At 43.2% G+C, this 21,309-nt stretch overlaps 1 long non-coding RNA gene across 2 annotated transcripts; it reads right to left on the bottom strand.

Annotated features, from left to right (window-relative positions):
- Positions 1 to 6,031: 6,031 nt before the first annotated feature.
- LOC132597477 (uncharacterized) lies at positions 6,032 to 18,351 on the bottom strand. 2 transcript variants are annotated; one of them, XR_009564327.1, is made up of 5 exons: positions 18,228 to 18,351; positions 17,737 to 17,889; positions 9,558 to 9,636; positions 7,097 to 8,237; positions 6,032 to 6,691 (listed from the first exon to the last, which is right to left on the bottom strand). It is a non-coding gene; the product is annotated as an uncharacterized lncRNA (long non-coding RNA). The 2 variants fall into 2 exon arrangements; XR_009564326.1 differs by lacking the exon at positions 18,228 to 18,351 and having other exon boundaries at positions 17,737 to 18,002.
- Between the last annotated feature and the right edge of the window lie 2,958 nt (positions 18,352 to 21,309).

Here is a 21,309-nt window from a genome sequence, read left to right on the forward strand (position 1 = left end):
TTGCCAAAGATGTGGGAAAGGAAATCATTGGACTAAATTGTGTAGGAGTAAATATAACAAGGACGGACATATTCTTCCCCCTAATGGGGTTTCTGCAGTGCCTCAGGCTGGAGCTCAGATGCCAATATTTCCTGCACCTGTTTTTCCAGGTACACCTGCTGGAACTAATTCGGGAAACTTACTTCGGGCCCAACCCCGGGCCCAACAAACAATAGGGGCCATTTACCAGACGCTCAATCCCTTTCTTCCCTCAGGGGAATCGATGAATTGTTTAGGGCCACCCCAGGCAGCGCAGGATTGGACCTCTGTGCCACCTCCGCAACAATACTAACTCCTGACTCTCCAGTCATAAAAATACCAACTGGGATTAAAGGTCCATTGCCCCCAGGAGTAATGGGTTTAATTATTGGTAGGAGTTCAACTTCCTTATCTGGCTTAACAGTTTTGCCTGGAGTAATTGACTCTGATTATACAGGAGAAATTCAAATAATGGTGGCTCCCTCTAATAAGACGCAGCAAATTTATGTGGGACAAAATCAAGTTTATGTTAATAAATATCCAGTTAAAGTTGTTCATCCTTCTAGATATGATGATTGTGATGAAACTGTAGGGGAAGCTACAAATGAATGGATTTGGATAAATATTAAAACTGGATATCCTTCATGGATATATTGTATGTATAATAAAGAGAATAAAATATTTATTCCTGGAACTAAATATTATATTTCAGATTGGAGTAGTAATTTTCCTGAAGGAGATTATAGAACATATTTAGAGAAAGGCTTGTTATACCCATGGAATGATTCCTATATTCCCCGTCCATTGAAGGTAAATAGATGGAATAGTCATGGATGGGTGACTCCTGTCTATACTTTTGTTCATGAAAATAAAACCTATTATCAATCTCAGTTATGGAGATTACCCTTAACCACTCATAAAATAATGTTAGTTAGAGCTACTACCCATGTGGAAGAGTACCATGTTCAAGCCTGTGTGTCATCTCCGTATTCCTTATTGCTTTCTAATGATAGTGAAAAGTTGCAGATTATGCAGTATAATATGAGGTTTTATATTACCTGTCAGCAATGCATACTGACCACTTGTATTATTCCTGAAATGAATGTGTCAACCATAATGGTGTTAAAAAGACCAGCTTATATTATGCTGCCAGTAGCGCTTAATGAATCTTGGTATACAGATATAGGGGCGGAAATTGTAAGACAGGTTGGAGAGCTCATGCGGCCAAAAAGATTTGTGGCTACTTTGATTTTGGGAATTTCCGCCTTGATAGGAATACTGAGTTCTTTTACTGTTGCAACATATACTTTAGTAAAAGAAGTACAAACAGCACAATATGCTAATGATTTATCAAAAAATATATCCTTGGCTTTAGCGACTCAGGAAGCAATAGATAGAAAGTTAGAAGCTAAAGTTGATGCCCTTGAAGAAGCAGTTTTACATATTGGTCAAGAACTTACTGCTTTAAAAATTCGCCTATCTTTAACATGCCATAAAAAATATTCTTGGATATCTGTTACTCCCTTAAAAGTAAATCATTCTGAATACTCCTGGGAAAAAATTCAAATGCACATTTTAAATATATGGAATTCTAGTGATTTAGGAATTGATTTGGAACATTTACACAAACAAATTCATGATATTGCAGCCTCTCAATATGATATGAATCCCTCAAAGGCTGCTGCAGAATTTTTACAAAATTTACAAAGTTATTTTAAGGGTAATTCCTTTATGCATATTTTAATAAATTATGGGGCTGCCGGAGTGGTTATAATTTTGCTCCTTATTTCTTTTCCAGTCATCATCCGATTAATTCAAGCTGCCCTCCAGAGTGTATATAAAACCAAAGTGGAATTGCATACTGCCTTTTTAAAAAATAAAAAAGGGGGAGATGCCGGGAGCCGTGTAGGAAGTGCCTTTGAGTCTCAGCACGGACGAGACCCATAGTGCCAAGCAAAGCTGGTACTGTCAGGTACAAATATGGAGAAGCAAAGCTCTCCTCTGCGTGGTTCCCCTTGTTCCCCCCTGCTTTTGCTTAAGGTGATTTTTATGGGATTGCTATTAGTGTTGGGAAATATTTCCAGCTCCGATGGAGGGTTTAGGGAAAGACCCCAACTTAGGGTAAAGCCAAAAAGATTGTAACTACTCCGGCTCCTTTAATGGCTACACCTGAAATCCCCACTCCCAGGCCAGGGCGTTGGGTTCAGGGAAATACAATAGGAGCATTTGTGTGGCAAAAGCTTACTTTAGAAGACAAATTGAATGGGTTTTGGCCCTCCTGGGGAGTTAGAGATATGTTAGGAAACACTTGGGTATGGTGGCGGGGAGGTTTTATGGCCACAGGGGATGAAAGAGACTATAAGCGATAAGAAGATTATTTAACCTGTTTAACCTGCTGATGTAATCTGTTGATGTAAATTACTTTTGTTTTATGGCTTGTGTAAGAGATTTTTTGGCATGGGAATGAGGTTGTTAAGATTGAAAATGAGATTATTTTATAGTATAAATACTTTGGAATCGTGAAAAATAAATTTGTCAGATCCTTGCATCCTCTGAGGTGTCTTGTGCTCTGTCCACGCCGACTCCGTCTCCCCTTTGGGTGAAACCTGTCCAGCTGGGGCTGGTCCCCGGCATGGACATTTGAGTTATTTCATTTTTTTTGCAATTGTAAGCATTGCTGCTATGAACATTTTTTGTACATTCCCCCAGCACACATCTAAAAGAGTGTCTTTTGGTTATATACTTAGGAGTAGAATTGCTGTTTAAATTTACAAGATAATGCCAAACCATTTTTTCAAAGAGGTTGTACTAAGTTACATTCCACTGACAAGGTATAAGAAATCCTGTTATCTCTCACCTCAGGGCTCTTACACTGGCTAACCCCTCTGCCAGAAATGCTCTTCCCCCAGGCACTGCACAATTCATTCCCTCACTCCCTTCAAATCTTTCTCAAATGTCACTTTCTCAATGAGGTATACCCTGACTTACTCCATTTAAATTTAAATTAACCTCACCAGCCCCACCATCATGCTCAATTATCCTCACCTCTTTCTACATCTCCCTTTCTAGCACACTATACAACTAGCTAATTATTATATTTATTGCTTATTGCCCATCTCCTCCCAGAAGAATGTAAGCCACCACAAGAACTGGCATTTTTGTCTTTTTGTTCACTGCTATGTCCTGAGCACCTAAAAGAGTAACTAGTGCAAAGTAGGGTTGGATTAATTTTTATTGAATAAATGAATGAATGTCTACATCTTTTCCAATGCCCTGTATTAACAGACTTTGTAATTTTTGCCAGTCAGATAAATGTTAACTCATTGTTGTCTTAATTTATTTTTCCTTGATAACTAATGAGACTCAATACCTCTCCACATGTTTCTTAGCCATATAAATTTCCTTTTCTGTAAAACCCCTGTTCATGTCATCTATCCCTTTCCTATTGAGTTGTTCATTCTCCTTTTATTGAATTGCAAGAATTCTGCATGTATAATCTTGATACTGATCCTTTGCAAGTTACATGTATTGCAAATATCTTCTCCCAGTGTACAACTTGTCTTTAAGATGTTTCATAAACATAAATTCTTTATTTTAATATAATCAACGTTACGGTAAATTCTTTTTATGTCTTGTTTAAGAATAAACTATTCTCATGCCAGAACATCAATGCTGGGGGGAGGGGGAGCAGTCCTTTCTAAAACTTGCTTTTTAAATAAAAACTTACGTTATTGACCACAAAGAGTCCTTGCACGAAATTTAACGTATTAAAAAGGACCTCCAGGGACTTCCCTGGTGGCGCAGTGGTTAAGAATCTGCCTGCCAATGCAAGGGACACGGGTTCGAGCCCTGGTCTGGGAAGATCCCACAGCCGCGGAGCAACTGGGCCCGTGCGCCACAGCTGCTGAAGCCTGCGTGCCTAGAGCCCGTGCTCCACAACAAGACAAGCCACCGCAATGAGAAGCTCGTGCACCGCAACGAAGAGTGGCCCCCACTCGCCGCAATTAGAGAAAAGCCCGCACACAGCAATGAAGACCCAATGCAGCCAAAAATTAATTAATTAATTAATTTTTTTTAAAAAAAGGACCTCCAGGCCCCTTCAGGGAAACAAGCCCACCTACCCCTAGACCCAGGCCCCTCTCTTTCACTCAGCCTCTTCACCTTCTCCCCTCTGGCAACATAATGGGAGACAACACCATCAGTCACCCCTAAGAGCTGCCAGGTGGGCAAGAGGTTGTGGGGAAGTGGAAAAGAGCCCAAGGGAAGGGATTGCAGTTTAGAAATACCAACTGGCAGGAGTAGCCCTCCACCGCCAGAGGACTGGGCAAGTCCCAACAGAGGACTCTAAGGGGCACTTAGAGATGTGAAATGTAGCAAAAGATGATGATAATGATGGGAGGTGGGGGTAATGAACTAAGGAGAGCTCCAGCTAAAGCAGAAACAGCTGCACTTTTTAAAAAAAGAGACACCCTTTCAGATGGGCCCCACTGAGGCAGGGGACAGTAGGGGTAACCTCTGTGCCTCTAAGAGAACCTGCGTTGGTTGATCTACACATCAGCACAGGTTACTGGAAATGAGTGGACATCAAAGGGCAGAGAGGAAGAAGGGAAGGGGGCTGCTTGAGCCCAAGGCTCTCTGTCACTAGTGTTCACACCTTGACTTTGTCGTTCACTGATGATAGGCTTCCAGAGGCCTCCTCAGCTTCACAACACAAAGATAAAACTCATTTTTCCTGAATGGAGGAGAAAAGGGGAAATTTCAAAATATAAACACCAGAAGATGCCCCTGTCCACCTTCCTAAGATTAGCTCAGCTATCAGTGTAGGTAACCCGCAGGGATTCTCAGAGTCCCAAGCCCACCACCGGATGAGTCACTAGATCTTATTTCAAGCGTTCAGACTTTGCCTCCAGTGACTATGTGGCTTTGACACTTTCTGTCATCTCTGCTGAGAAGAGAAGCAACAACCAGTCGCCGCTGCCAGAGTCCGGGGCGTGGGTATCTCCTGCCCCGAGCCATCCTCCTCTGCACCCTCCTTCGCCAGCTCCCCAGAGAGACAGCCAGTGCTAAGCACTGGACTGAGAGCCAAAAGAGCCAAATTCCGCTCAAATGGTTTCTCCTCACGCACATAACAAAGGAGTGGTTCCCCTCGTTCTGAGATGAAGCACAAGCCAGGAAACTGCAAGGCCATTGGGTAGAGGAGGGAGTCCAGGTCTGCCCTTTATCCTAAACCACATACCACAGAAAAGTATCAAATGAACCTCTGTGTCTTGCAAAATGGCACAAGGCACCCGGAGGAAGCCCACTGGGCGGAAGCTCAGCTCACATCCCCCAGCCCGACAGACATCACCAGACCTGTGACCGTGGGAATTCCCCCTCCAGGTTTCCCTGCTGCTCACAAGCCCGTCCTTCTTTCAGGAAATGTAGTCCCCGTGCAGGTAGGCGGCACCAGGACACGGGTGGTTTTAGCCCTGACCGGTAACTCTTCAGGAAAGGGAGCCCCTCGCCCAAATTGTTCACAACGGGCCCAGCCTTCGGGCCGTAGCTCGAGACCCTGCACGCATACAGGTTTACCCAGAGCATCTGAAGCGGTAGTGGGAGGAGGAGAGCGCCAGTCCTGCCTCCAAGGAGCTCCCAGCCTAAGGAAGAAATCATCGTGATGATGCTCCTAATCTGAAGAGCGGTGCAGTCCCTGCTGTCAGGTAAAGAGCCTCCTCCAGAAAGTTCCTTAGCGCAGGGAGGCCCCTGACAAGGAAGACCAGAATAGAGTTACTGCATTTACTTAATAAAAACATAAGCTATCTAGTGAAACTTCAATTTCTGATAAACAAGTAAACTTTTTTTTTTTTTTTTTTTTTTGCGGTATGCGGGCCTCTCACTGTTGCGGCCTCTCCCGTTGCGGAGCACAGGCTCCGGACGCGCAGGCTCAGCGGCCATGGCTCACGGGCCCAGCCACTCCACGGCATGTGGGATCTTCCCGGACCAGGGCACGAACCCGTGTCCCCTGCATCGGCAGGCGGACTCTCAACCACTGCGCCACCAGGGAAGCCCAAGTAAACTTTTGTTAGTGTATTTCCTGTGCAATATGTGGGACATACTTAAACTTTAAAAAAAGGATTCCTTCTCTGTCTGAAATTTAAATTTAACTACATATCTTGTATCTGGCAACTCTAGAACTCAACAAAATCACAAGGCCCAAACCTAAGTCCATATATGCGGCAATGTGTGAGCAGGCAGAAATTTAAAAGTCATAGCGTCAAAATGCTGAGAAGGCAGAAAATAAAGAGTGGCTCAGAGTCAGCAGGGGGCTGCCCGGCAGTTCCCAGGTTATCTGGAATACCTCAGATTCTGACCGCCTCTGCCGGCTGTGTCCCTGTCCCTGGGTCGTGGGCCCGGTGAGATCCAGAAAAACAAGTCCCGCGATTTCGCAGCCAGCTGCGTCCACTCGTCCGCTCGACCAGAGCTGACGCAAAGCACCCTGGGAGCGGGCGGGTCAGGGGCGGGGCCTCGGGGGAGGTGGTGCCAAGATCTAGGGAACGGAGATGGGTGCCGAAGGGACGGTGTGCGCTTTCAAAATGAAGAGTGATGCGAAGTCTTCTTTGTTGGCAGGAGAGACACCTCCGTGAGATCCACGCTGTGAGGGGTACTGGTACACGGGAACTTGAGAGCGGAGAAACTGAAAAACAGGAAACGGCGTGAACCAGAGCTGAAGCCACAGACTCTGAAGGCCTGATCTCCCTGCGAAGTCAACTCAGACGTCAGGGAAGTCGAAGGTTTCATCTTCTAAGAGGGGACCAAGGTGCAACCTTCAGAAAGGCAGTTTTTTTTTTTTTTTAACATCTTTATTGGAGTATAATTGCTTTACAATGGTGTGTTAGTTTCTGCTTTACAACAAAATGAATCAGTTATATATATACATATGTTCCCATATCTCTTCCCTCTTGCGTCTCCCTCGAGAAAGGCAGTTTTTCAGAGACAGTTTTAGCAACCTCAGCTCCCACAGGCCTGAGGCTTGAGAATTGCCAAGGCTACCCAGCTAACAGACTGGAGGCTGAAGTCAGGGGAACTGCCTGGCACTCACCTTGCCGCAGCTCAGGCCTTCCTGTTCCTGGTTTTGGGCACCAGCCTCCAGGTCCTTGGTGTCCTACTGTGAGGAGGGCTGAGAACATCTGAACGTCCCGGAACATCCAGAGTCAGAGCAGCTCTCACCACCACTGAGAGTGACAGCTGGGGCTGCGTGCTTTGAGGAGCTTTGAGAAGAACCTAAGGCAGGCTTAGCAAACACCACTGCTATTATTACTGTTTACCAGGCACTAATTGTATACCAGACAACGTTAAGAACTTTATCCAGTGCCTTCCTTAATACACAACCAACCTGGGAAGTGGTCACCGTTGACTCTGTTTTACAGACGAGGAAGTGACAGCCACAGGCATCTACCAGTCTAGACAGTCAGCACTCAAGGGAGACCAGTGAGACAAAATCTCAGACTTTGGAAATGATCATCGAGGTTAAACCCCTGATTCTTGGGAGAATGGTTATCAGGACAGAAGATGCTAAGGGCAGGCTCCAAGTCCTTGCAGAGCTGCTCTCTGACAGCAGGGGGCGCCAATGTCTCCGAAAAACTACCTGTCGCAGAAAATCTAGACAGGATTGGTGCAGAGGAATACAGATGCCAAAGGGAAGAAGTGCAAAGGATCCTTTGGGCCCCACGGGCCCCAGAAAAGAAACTCAAAACAAAACTGGCCTGTGATGCAGGCAAATCAGTCCCAGATTTAGCTCCCGGCTTATTGAGCCCTCTTATCAGCTTCTCCAGAGCTCAGCCAACGTCCCATGGGGAAAACCAGCCTGGCCTTTGTGGTTTCTCATCTGTCATAGCAGCCCCTCAAGATGGCCACAACCTCTGTGGTTTTTCTTTCCCTCTGTGGAGTCTGCTCTGCTCAGGTCAAGTCCACACCCATGCTCAGAATAGGCAAATGCCCCCAGGGAAGAAAATGAGTGTGGATCAGCTGGCCTAGGAAAGGCTCCTTCTCTAGTTTAGTTCGCCTCCTGCTCAGTGCTTCCACTGGTCTCCATTGTTTCAGTACATGACTCTGACAACTTACCCAGTTTTCTTCTTGTTACTGTGTTATTGCAGTGGTAGTGGTGGTGGTCTGTTGCAACTCTCTCTGTCCTACCCAGGAGCGGAAGTCCAGGTTCGCTCTCTAAGCTTCTGCTTCCTCACCTGTGAAATGATGATGATAATGTAAACATAAAGGGAAAGGAAGGATGTCTATCAGCCAGCACAGTGCCCAGAGCATGGGGGCACTTAGCAAAGTGGGGCCTGTTTTTGGCCACCTGAGGGATTTGCAGGGGAGGCCCTGTGGGTCCTGGTGAAGAGCACTGGCCATGGAGTCAGTAGGCTCAGATTTGAACCCCAGTTCCCCAACTTGTAAGTTGTGTGACCTTGAATAAATTGCTTAACCTGTCTCAGCCTGAGTTTTCTCCCCAGTCAAATGATGAAAACTAATGTCTGCCTCATAGCCTTGTGAGGATGAAATGGGGTCCTATATATGAAGCCTTTTACTCCATGCCTGGCTATTGGTAGGTACTCAGTGGTAACTAGTAGCACATCTTATTTCACTTACTAGATGAAATAAGGGCAGAGAGATTAAGGCATTGTAGTATTTGGAGTGTGCCAAATGGAGGTGATAACGTTTCTTACACTTTATATCCATTGAGCAGTTTTCCCAAGTACTTTGACATTCATCATCTCTTCCTCACCACCACCAGGTAGTCAGCCCTTCCTATCTGTGGGTTCAACCAAACACAAATCAGAAACATTCAGGGGAAAAAATTCTAGAAAGTTCCAAAAGGCAAAATTTGAATTTGCCCCATGGGCAACTATTTACATTGTATTAGTATCATAAGTAGAGATGATATAAAATATAAGGGAGGATGTAGGAGGTTGTATCCAAATACTATGCCATTCTACATAAGGGACTTGAGTATCTTGTATTTTGGTAGATGTGGGAAGTGGGGAGGGGATGGAACCATTCTCCCGTGGACACCAAGAGATGACTGACTGTATGATATAGTAGAACAGGTATTATCCCCATTTTAAAGATGAGGAAACTAAGGTTCAGTGTGATTAAATGAACTAGCTAATGTCCACCCAACTACTTGGGCAGAACCAGAAAAAGAATTAGTCTTTATACCCCTAGTTCCTGCCTTCATGGGTATAATAATCCTCCCATGAAATGAGCCTCCAAAGGAGAATACAATCCGGTGGTATAAGGTGGACATTAGGCAGGGGTATGAGAGAATATTGGAGAAAGGTGAGCTGTGGGAAAGCTTGTTAGCAGAAACTATGTTTATGTGTTTGATTGAACCACTGCATCCACCATTGCCCAGTGCAGATCGGAGCCCTAAAGAGGACAGATGAAACTCAGAAACCCCGATGAGAGGAAGGCTGGGAGCACAGTTCACATCTCAGGTTGTCTGACAAGGTCAGGTTGTACGTTTTCTCATGTATTCATTCCACAAAAATGTTTTGGACTCTTACCATATAGCAGGTGCTGTGTTAGACATCAGCATACAGTCAGGAACAAAAACATAGTTCCTATCCTCATGGAGCTTGTCACCTGGTGAAGGAGACAAATAATGATCACATAAAACACAAGTAGATATATGTGTATACGTGTACAAATTGAGATAAGTGTTATGATGGGGAAGTACCAGGTGTGTTGAGAGAGCACCTAAGCAGTAAACCTGGCCATGAGTTGGGAAGGGCATGGGAAGGCCAACTCCAGGAGCCGGGCAGGCAGAGAATAGCGTGTGTGAATTCCCCACATGTTAGTGCATGGAACACTCAAGATAAGGGAAGACAGTGAACCAGGCAGCAGAGAGAGTGATGGAGAAGGTGGGCGGAGAGGCCACCAAGAGTGGGACAGGCTGGGTCTGCAGGCTGTGGGATCTGGGTCTTGGTCTAACAAAAGTGTGCAGCCACGACAGCGCTTTAAGCAGAGGGGGAGCTAGAAGAGCACTGAGAAAAGGGAGCAGGGAATGGCCTTTTCAGGGTTCTTTGATCTTAAACAACAGTAACAGTCTGATTTACTTCAGAAAAAAACTAATTTATTGGAAGCAGATATTGTAACATCAAAGGAAAGGCTGAACAACCGAGCCTTGAAAAGGACAGGAACCAAGGAAGTGCCACAGATGCAGGCAGTGGGGACTAAGGGATGGTCACCACCATCAGAACGAATCTGCCCAACTCTCATGGGCTCGACTTGGCCACAGGACAATACGCCTAGACTGGCAGTCTCTCGATAAAACAGCTTCCAAGGAGGGACGAGTGTTCCCCAAAGGAAAATCACCAAAAAATGTGGTGACATTCCCAAAGAAGTGGGAAAGGATTCTGGAAAAGAAAATCAGAGACCTACTACAGATTCTGAAAGAAAGGCAGGAGGATCATTAAGGACAAACTGGATTCCTATGGTTTTGCCCAGGAAACAAACTCAGACAGCATCATGTCAAGGGTGTGGACCGTATAGGAGGCTTGGGAGATGGGAAATAGAGAAAGGAGCTACCAGATGGCAACTCATATCAGGTCACACGTCACATAGCCCTCCCCCAGGCCTCATTCTCTGAGTTATCTCTAGCATTCAGAGAGATAAGGTAACCACTAAACAAATAAGCCACCAAGCATAGTGAGAGGTGGCAGAGGAAACTGAGAAGAAATATATTCATTCTATCAATACTTATGTATAAGCATGTTCCTCTGCCTCTGACAGGCTCCTCTGCTTTGGAGGGTGAAGGAAGAGACAAGCATTACCTATTGATGAGACCCCTGGTGTGCAGGACAAAAGGAAAATATGTCATGACACCTGCTGACAGACCTGCAGGCAGGAAGCACCCAATATGGGCAGAGCCACTTCCCCTGCTACTACAGATCTGTCTGTTAGGATAACATTGTGGTTTCCTTCCCGGACAAGCAAGCTTTGCTCAAAATGTGTAAATTCAACGCATGATTTCTCACAGGAAGAACATTTCAAATGTGGGTTGCAGTATCTTTGGAAGACATTGCAAAAGGCCTAAAGATAAAAATTGCACAAGAGTTGGACACCAGGGCAGGACGGGAAGCCTTGGCTTGCCTTCGTGCTCTTTCGCTTCCTTGGAATAGAGCTCAAGGTTCTTGTGCAGTTTTGAGGCATCGGCCTGACAGTTTCTGAAAGACTTGTTTTTTCACCTCTTTCACAGACTTCTTCCATCGCATTAGATGAACTTTTTGGTGCAAAAAGAGTGGCAATGATTCCAAGGAAAGGAGCTCAGAGGTGAAACCGTGATGTGTAATCTGTCAAATCTTCAAAACGCCACAGCCAAAACCAAGAGATGCCTCTCTTGCAGAAAGGCGGTAGGAGAGACCGTGGCCGCTTCTGACAGCACGTGCGGCTTCCATGTGCCGCCATCCGATGAATTTACAATAAGAGCTTGAGCCACACAGGCTCCTGAAAGAGGAAACTCTTATTACTGATGCACTCTGGTCGTTTCCTTACCGATCTCTCCAGCTCAGATCTCTTTTTCCAATTTAATCCACTTCACACCAGCTCTCAGATTGATCTTTCTATTGAATCACCACTCTGGTGCACCTACCCTCCTAAATCATTCCAAACTCCTTAGCCCAATTTTCCCAAATCTTTATTTCCTTGATGATTCTGTCATATCAATGTACCATCTATATTATTACTTCCTGAATATTGATTAAATTGCCTCATTTCCTTTGCATCACTGTAAGCAATATTATAATTACTGTTTACATATTTTCAATGTACATGAATATAAACAGCTAACTTTAAAATGACCATCATGTACCACCAGAAATCATCTTGTGAATCCCCTCGTGGTACCACACTTTGGGAAACATGATTCAAGGCCTGCCCGTGGCTCCCACCAGGCGCCCTTCACGTACCTTGCACTCCAGCCAAAATGGACGGTTCACCTTTCCCTGCACACACTGCCCACGCCCATGTTTGTCCCACCACCCGTCTCTGCCTTTCGAATCACGTTAATCACTTAAAGGCCAGCCCTCCGATGCCCTCCACTGCTGAGGCCTTCCCCGACTCTCCCGGCCTGAAGGCGTCTCGCCTCTCTGAACCCTCACTGCACTTAGAGCACTGGGTACTTCTCACTTAGGACTCAGTGTTGGTCTTGAAATAGGAGGTTTGGGTAGATGCCTTCTCCTCTTTCAGAACATCCGCAGGCTTTCTGAGACCGTAGCTGGTCATTTTACAGAGGGTCTGGCTCAGTTAACACTTATTGAATGAATGTATCCCCCCTCACTATTCAGTCTTCTCTTTGGTAAAACGCAAATCTGACGTCATTCTCCTGCTTCTCACAAAATAAAGTTCCAATAACTTAGCAGACATAAAGAGAAAATGTCCTTCACAATTTGGCCCCAAATGTCATTTTATCCACTCTGCTATCTCCCCGCTCTCCTCCCAGCCACACAGTCAGTCTCTAGCCACACCCAACTCCTTGCTGTCTCTTTGTCTAGTCTCCCTACCAGCAGCCCATGAAACGTACTTCCTCTCTACCAAACTCCAACTCAGTCCTCAAGTGTTAGCTAAAATGGCCTCTCTTCCTTGAAGCCTTTCCTAGCTCTCCTCTGTGTTCCCAAATCATTCTATACATTTTTTTAAACATCTTTATTGGAGTATAATTGCTTTACAATGGTGTGTTAGTTTCTGCTTTATAACAAAGTGAATCAGCTATATGTATACATATATCCCCATATCTCCTCCCTCTTGCGTCTCCCTCCCACCCTCCCTATCCCATCCCTCTAGGTGGTCACAAAGCACTGAACTGATCTCCCTGTGCAATGAGGCTGCTTCCCACTAGCTATCTATTTTACATTTGGTAGTGTATGTATGTCCATGCCACACTTTCAATTCATCCTAGCTTACCCTTTCCTCTCCCCTTTTACTGAAGCACTTGTCAATGATATTAGAGTTTCTCCTTTAAAATACTGTTGTTTCCTTTAGCCCATTAGCTCCCATAAGCAGGTATCTTATTCAATATCCCCAGTGCCTAGCGCAGTGCCTGGCACATAGTAGGTACTCAACATTGGTGAATGACCAATGCAAGGGTAAGAATGTAAGCTCTCTAGCCAGACCTCTGGGATTTGAAACCAAACATTGTCACTGTTTATCTTGGGAATGTTACTTAACTCCTCTGTACCTCAGTTTCCTCATTTTTAAAATGGTAATAACTCATACAGTTGTCTTAAGAATTAACTGAGTTAATAACTGTAATGAGCTTAGAATAGAGCTCTACACATTACATGCTCAATAAAGTCTGTTATTTACATTATTCCCATCAAAAACTCTGTGACTGGATGGGTCTCATGTAGTTCTTGCGTAGCTAGCTTGAACATGGACTGCCCCATGAATTTTCCATGTTTGTAAATGACAGTAAAGTTTTGCTTCTAAATTCCTAAAAAGTCTTTAGCAGTTGGGTGAAGAAGAAGAAACATGGCCAAATGGGATTCATTATGGATAAAGTGATAATATGAGTGCAGAAAGATGGAAGTATTTCAAGATACACACCTAAGACAATGGGCATTTATGAGTTGAAAGCACCTTGGTGAGAAATCTGGGCACCTGGGATCTGGCCTTACCTTAACCACCAACAAACCACATGACCTCCCTGGACCTCAGTTTCCCCAGCTGTACAATGAGGAGATTAGAATGATTGATCTTTAGGGTCCCTTCCAACTCTTATGTTCTCCTTAAAAGAATCTTAAAAGGCTTTCTAGTTAGTTCCCTCATGTCTTCACCAGTTAACATCACTAAACTACCAGATACCATAAAAGTAAACCAAGCGTCATTTGCCTCAAGAGTTCCCCTGTCAACCCTCCTTTAATATTATTTTTAAACTGATTAAGCTTGCATTCCATGTTTAGTGGGAAAACTGTGGTTGTCTATTTATTCAGATATACAGTAAGCCCCTACATACGAACGAGCTCCATTCCGAGAGCACGTTTGTAAGTCCAATTTGTTCATAAGTAAAACGAAGTGAGCCTAGGTACCCAACTAACACAATCGGCTATATGGTACTGTACTATAATAGGTTTATAATACTTTTCACACAAATAATACATTAAAAAAACACAAAAGATAAATAAAACATTTTTAATCTTATGGTACAGTACCTTGAAAAGTATAGTAGTACAGTACAACAGCTGGCATACAGGGGCACGTTTGCATCTTTGAAAGTTCGCAACTTGAATGTTCATATGTAAGAGACTTACTGTACCCATATATTTTCTGTTTTCTTTGCTCTTCATTTCTCCTAGCATCTCTGACTGTCCAGCTGGGACCATTTTCCTTCTGCCTGAAATACATTTTTATTTATTTATTTATTTATTTATTGGCTGCATTGGGTCTTCATTGCCATGCGACAGCTTTCTCTAGTTGTGGTGAGTGGGGGCTACTCTTCATTACGATGCATGGGCTTCTTATGCAGTGGCTTCTCTTGTTGTGGAGCACAGGCTCTAGGTGCGCAGGCTTCAGTAGTTGTGGCATGTGGGCTCAGTAGTTGTGGCTCACGGGCACAGTAGTTGTGGCTTGCGGGCTCTAGAGTACAGGCTCAGTAGTTATGGCGCATGGGCTTAGTTGCTCCACAGCATGTGGGATCTTCCTGGTCCAGGGCTCGAACCCATGTCCCCTGCCTTCAGGGCTGGCGGACTCTTAACCACTGCACCATCAGGGACGCCCCTGAAATACATTTTGTAGTATTTTCTTTAATGCAGGTCTTTCAGTGGCAAAGGCTATTTCTATTGGCCTGAAAATATTTTTGTTTCTTGTAGTCTTGAAGGTTATTTTTGCTGCCTACAAATTCCTAGAATGGCAGTTATTTTTTTCAGGACACTGAAGGTATCATTCCACACTCAGAAGGGTGCAAACAAGCAACTTTGTCCTTTCTCACCACATACCCAGGAAATCTGCTCTGCAGCACTCACCTTTGCCACCCCTGCATGAACTCTCAGGCAGTTCCCAAAGCTTTCCTGGTCCCTTCCAGTTAATAAGAGTCCCAGTCCAGAATAATTCAAATCTCCAGCTCCTCATTCCATCTAAGACTTCCCCCAGCCCTAGCCTGGGCCTATCTGAGACTAAGAAGCCTGAAGGGAAGAGACTGTGGTAACTCCCATTTCTTTACCCCATCCTCCCCCTCCCCCACTCTCTGGGGTCAAGTACCCAAAGCAAGCAAAGGAAAGAAGGTCTTAGTTGACCCCTAGAGGTAGCACGTGTCCACATTAGTTGCTTTCTCTCAAGGGCTACTTTGCAAGGTCTCTGAAACCCCCTCCCCATCTTTAGCTCTCTTGATTTGGGTAAGGCCCCTTCCAGCCATGCAATCATGAATATCCCTTAAGCCCCTGGCTTCTAACTGTCCCCACCTCTGCTGGGAACTCCTCTTGCACAAGGTCTCTTTTAGGACATCCCAAGTCCAGGTCTCTCCAAAGGGCCCATGTCTGGTCCACTGGAAACACTTGTGTCATTAGGTCCTGTCATTCTCACTGTAGCCCTATCATGAGTCAAGGACCAGTTCTCTGTTCCCCAAACTCCAGGGGACATACATCAAGCCCTCCAGGGGTTTTCTTGAAGCTTCTTACAGCTGACTTGAAGTTGGGGAAGGAAAGCATCCCCTCTCTCACTGCTCTCCTTGGTGGAGTGCGACTGACCCTCTCTTTTCAATCTGTCAATGTACTCTTAGCCTCCTCTTAGCCAAGATGATAAGGGATGCCCTTGGGTGGCAGAACCAGGTTTCATTCCATCTTTTTGCAAGTCCTACATAGTGTGGTGATTATTATTTTGGATGTGTCTGTGAGGAGGTGTCTATGTTCAGATTAACATTTGATTGGTAGACTGAGTAGAGCAGGTTGCCTCCCTAATGTGGGCAGGCCTCGTATAATCAGTTGAAGACCAAAATAGAACAAAAAGTTTGAGTAAGAGGGAACTCCTCCTGCCTGACTTCCTTGAGCTGTGTGGTCTTTTCCTGCCTTCAGATGCCAACTGAAACAATCAGATCTTCTTGGATCTTGGGCCTACCAGCTTTTGGACTGGACCTACACCATTGGCTCTCCGGGGTCTCCAGCCTGAGCACTGCAGATCTTGGGACTTCTCAGCCTCCAAATGACATGCACCAACTCCTTATAATATATATACACATACATCCTGTTGGTTCTCTTTCTCTAGAGAACCCTGCCTATGCAGATAATCTTTCATTTTGCTTTAGAATGTAAGGGTCCTTAAGTACCTATGACTTTGCCCTCAGTATTTTGGGACTTCTGCTGAAACTTAGAAACAAAAAGAAAAGTCACATTAAAATAATACCAGATGATTATTTGGTAAATTTTAATTAATTAATTTCCTAATTCAGATGATTCAAATGAGAATCATCTAGAAGATACAATAAACATTCAGACTTAGAACTTATACCTGAGTTGGTTATGTTCCTCTCCTTCCTCCATCCCCCTATAAAAGTGAAAATTAAAATGAGTATGTTATTCCCTACTCCTAAGGTTGTCCTATGGAAACAATCAATTATCCTTTGAGTTTGCCCCCTTCTCCTGTTTCATAGTCCTCTCTTGCTTCACACATGCCTGCACAAGCACATATGCACGCCTTCCTCTCACCAGCAAACACCAGAAGCTGAAAAATAATGAGAGGAAGCCATAGCTGCCTGAATGCTGCTGGGAGAACATTGTGAGAGGAGAGCTCAGTAACCTGTAACCATGGAGATAGTTTGTAATTAGCAAACCAAGGCCCTCACCTTCCTTCCTTCTCTAGGTATCCAGACATGGTTGGTTTAGAAACCCTGAGCCCACAGACTATTTTCCAGTAACAACTGCATAGCAACAGGATTAATATGCTGCAAACCCAGCAGTCAAAACACTGCTCATGTCCTGCTTATCAAAACCAAAATCAACAGTGGGCACATTGGGCTTCTTTTTCCAGCACTAGGGCAGACTTGATATCCTGAACTACCTTCTCCATTGAAACTAAGCACTGGAGAAAATATTTAAGCATCTTTTAAAAAACACATTGCTTAGCTAGCACAAAAGGAAGGGCATCTACAACGGCCAAAATGAAGTGAAAGCAAGAACCCGAGGAAGTAAGCAGCTACCAAGACCAGCTTTGGCCCCGAGTTTCTGTTTCAACAGTTGCAAAGGCTTGGGGTTCATGAAGTAAAGCCTGAGATCCCACTAAGGTAAGGAGTCTATTAGGAGACCCCACCCAAACCTCGTGCCCCCTCCCAAGGGCTACACCTTCAAGGTACGAGTAGATAGGAAAAAACCCCATCATGCAAAAGGCTATGTATTTATTTTGATCATGGTGAGTAGGGGGGAATCTCCCCAGGGAACTTGTAAAGCCAGCCTGTAAATACATTTGTTATCTGAATTAATACTCTGTGGTAGTGCCTTAAGATGATTTGCAGAAGTCAAAGTATACCCTCTCTGGGGGAACAAAACCTCAACTGAGGACTCAAAGAATCTCGACAATTTTCCAAGGAAAATGAGCAGCTTACAGTAAGAAAAGAAAGAAGAAAGAAATCACACAATACACAAGGAGGCGAGACACAAAATTCCAAGCAGCATATTCCACAGCCAGCAAAATCAGATGACAGTTCAAATATTGGGATTAGGAGATACAGAAGACAAAATCTTTCTACAACTCCACGCTTACCTATTTTCTCCTGTCTCCAGATGTAAGTCCCCACCAGCGCTCTGGCTCTCAGCCACCTTCTATTTTTTCCGAGACTCTGCCCTTGCTTTACTTCTTGTTCAACCTTTCTTTCTCCGTAGACGCCTTCCTCAAGGACTAAGAACATGTCCAGATCTTTCCCATCAAGGAAGGAAGGAAAGAAAAAAGGATAACTTGCTTCCCCTTCATCTTGCTCCATCCCTTTAGCTAAGCTTCCTGAAAGAGCAATCATAGTGAGCTCCCCACTCTGCTTTCACTCCTAAACTGCAGTCTGGCTCCAGCACAGCCGCCTCCGCTATTCTGAAATAGCTCTTACACCAGTTGTCAAGGCCCTAAATTACCATAATACCAATTCCAGTGAACTATAATCCACCTATTATTGCTGAGGTATTTGTACGGTGGCCATTGCCTCCTCAGAAGCTCTTTTCTCCCTCGGCCTCTGTGACATCACTTTCCTCTGAGTTTTCTCTTACCTCTCTGGTCATTTCTTCCCAGTCTACTTTGAGTCTACATCTCTGCCCACTTCCTAAATTGCTGTTGTTCTTAAGTTTCTGTTCTCAGCACTTTTCACATTCTCCCTGGCCTTATCATCCATCCTCGTGGCCTAAAACAGCCTTCTATCTCCGGGGCATGCATATAACGGCAATGTAAGAAATCTTTCCAGAGGGTACTCCCACGTGAATAGTTCTAAAAGAATCAATTTTCCAGATCCTCAATTTCCACGTGTATTCCTTCCTAGAATCAATCTGCCTGAGAATATGCCTGTGATCAAGGTGTCTTCCCTCACAAGCTACCTCTCACTCATCTGAAATCCTATTACAGTACATTTCTCCTGAGCTTACATAAAAATCTTTTGGCCAGCAACTTGAAAAATTCCTTAGGTACTGAGACCACTAACAATGACATTAATATAGTGAATGACTATAACATGGGTAGCAAATGCTCTTGTAAGTTAGAAGGGTTCCAACTATGCTTTAAATAAAATTGAAGAAACACTAAAGTTGTCAGCTGATTGATCATTAGAAATAGTTTTTGATTTAAATTTATTTATTTATTTATTTTTTGGCTGTGTTGGGTCTTCGTTTCTGTGCGAGGGCTTTCTCTAATTGTGGCAAGCAAGGGTCACTCTTCATCGCGGTGCGCGGGCCTCTCGCTATCGCGGCCTCTCTTGTTGTGGAGCACAGGCTCCAGACGCGCAGGCTCAGTAATTGTGGCTCACGGGCCCAGTTGCTCTGCAGAATATGGGATCTTCCCAGACCAGGGCTCGAACCCGTGTCCCCTGCATTGGCAGGCAGATTCTCAACCACTGCGCCACCAGGGAAGCCCCTAGAAATAGTTTCTGATGATAGATCAGTATGTGAATTGGGGCATACAATTCAGAAGGGGTTTAAAGAATTGATTAGCATTGCTATAACAACTCCTTCCATCCTCATCTACTTATTTGTCTAAACAAAGTTTCTTAGCATTAATATCAAAGCAATAAAAAATATTAAGGGAATTTATGCTGAGCCCTGTGTTGTTCTAGCAATAAGGAATATTCATTCATGGATACATGAACTAGTAGAAAAAAATCCCAACCCCACCAATCTCACTAACAGATGCATTTCCAGTAATATTTTATGTTTAATGATTGATTATTTATATTGTATTTGTTATTTTAATTAATTGTATACTAAGAATAATTTTAATGATAACTCAGCCTAGAAGAAATTAATTAACACTCAGAGCCTTATGGTCTCAGAAGGAAACATTAATTTCTTTTATTAAACATATAATAATATTTGTTTGAACAAGTATAAAAGAACATTCAAGAAAAATCTTTCACACATAAAAATGCATTGCTTTGGGATTACACTTCATGGAAAAAGTGAAATAAAATACAAGTTTAAGGAGAAGAAAGAAAGACATAAAGCTTTCACCATATTAAAGAGGAGCTTTTTCATGTACTTTTTAAAATAGATGATGCATATATACAAATGTTAAATCATTATGTTGTACATCCAAAATTAATATAATGTTGCATGTCAATTATACCTCAATTTAAAAAATTATTTTGGGGCTTCCCTGGTGGCACAGTGGTTGAGAGTCCACCTGACGATGCAGGGGACACGGGTTCGTGCCCCGGTCCGGGAGGATCCCACATGCCGTGGAGCGGCTGGGCCCATGAGCCATGGCTGCTGAGCCTGCACGTCCGGAGCCTGTGCTCCGCAACAGGAGAGGCCACAACAGTGAGAGGCCCGCATACTGCCAAAAAAAAAAAAAAAAAAAAAAAATATTTTGAATTAAGTTTCTCATCAATGAGGAATGTTTAAAAATTGAAGATACCATCATCTACAAGTCTTGATCAAAAATTTCATGTTGTCATTTCAAATATCAAATCTGATTAAAAAAAAATGGACGATGGTTGGTAGCCGATCACACTGGTATTTAGTTTCTATTGAATGCATTAAAATGAGGGATGTGACCATTTTCTTTTAAAATGTCAAAATTTGAAATACATCAGAAATGACATCTTTTGCATATACTCAAACTTATAATAAATAATTTTATATGTCAACCACGTGTGAGGGTAAATACTGTACAATTCCATTTATATAATATTGTGTAACAGGAAAAACTAATCTATAGTAAAAAAAAAAATCAAAACAGTAGTTTTCTTTAGGAGAGGTGGGTCATGGATTGACTGGGAAAAGGTACAAGGGAACTTTTCAGTGGTGATAGTAATGTCCTATGCCTTAATACTGTTTGGAGTTAGAAAGGCAAAAGTATTTGTCAAAAATCATCAAAGGTATGCTTAAAATGTGAACATTTCATTCAGATAAATTTTATCTAAAAAAAGAAAGACTATAAGCAAATATTTGAACTCTAGTTACTGTTATTCATTCTGAAGAGTTTAGGGGTAAAATATATTGTCTAAAATTCATCTGGAAATGCATAAAAAATAAGATAGGCTGACAAATGGACAGATGAAGAGGTAAGTAATGTAACTAAAGTAAAAAAAAAATTTTTTAAGTTCAAACGTTTTTATTCAAACTATTTGTTGTAGTTCCAAAAAACTATGATTTTCACCATAAGGGCTACTTGAAGAAGGCTTTCTATATTCTTTGACGTAAACAGACATTTGCTAAATGGAGATGACAGTTGGTGTGAATTTTAAAATTTTAAATGCAGCTTATTTCTTAAATTAGAATAATATCTGCAATGATACAAACTGAAGATTGAATCTGATAAAGTATAATATTAAATCTGATTTGTTATGAGTAAAAATGCTGGTATATTACATTTTTGGGTGTACTATGCTACTAAAATGCCTTAAGGGTAATTTGAGGATGCAGATGGAATTATATGACTTTTAATAAACTGGAAATAAGTTACGTATGGGTGTGCTTGACTGACATATGCCTTACCGACAGTATGTCACAAAAATAGAAATATATAAAAATGTTATACATCACTAGATATTGATTCTTGTAAATCATGATAAAATTTCTGATTGGAATATTTTTTATAACATCGTTATTGGAGTATGATTGCTTTACAATGGTGTGTTAGTTT

This window comes from Globicephala melas, chromosome 1, assembly GCF_963455315.2.
Source record: "Globicephala melas chromosome 1, mGloMel1.2, whole genome shotgun sequence".
In the NCBI taxonomy this organism is placed as follows: Eukaryota; Metazoa; Chordata; class Mammalia; order Artiodactyla; family Delphinidae; genus Globicephala; species Globicephala melas.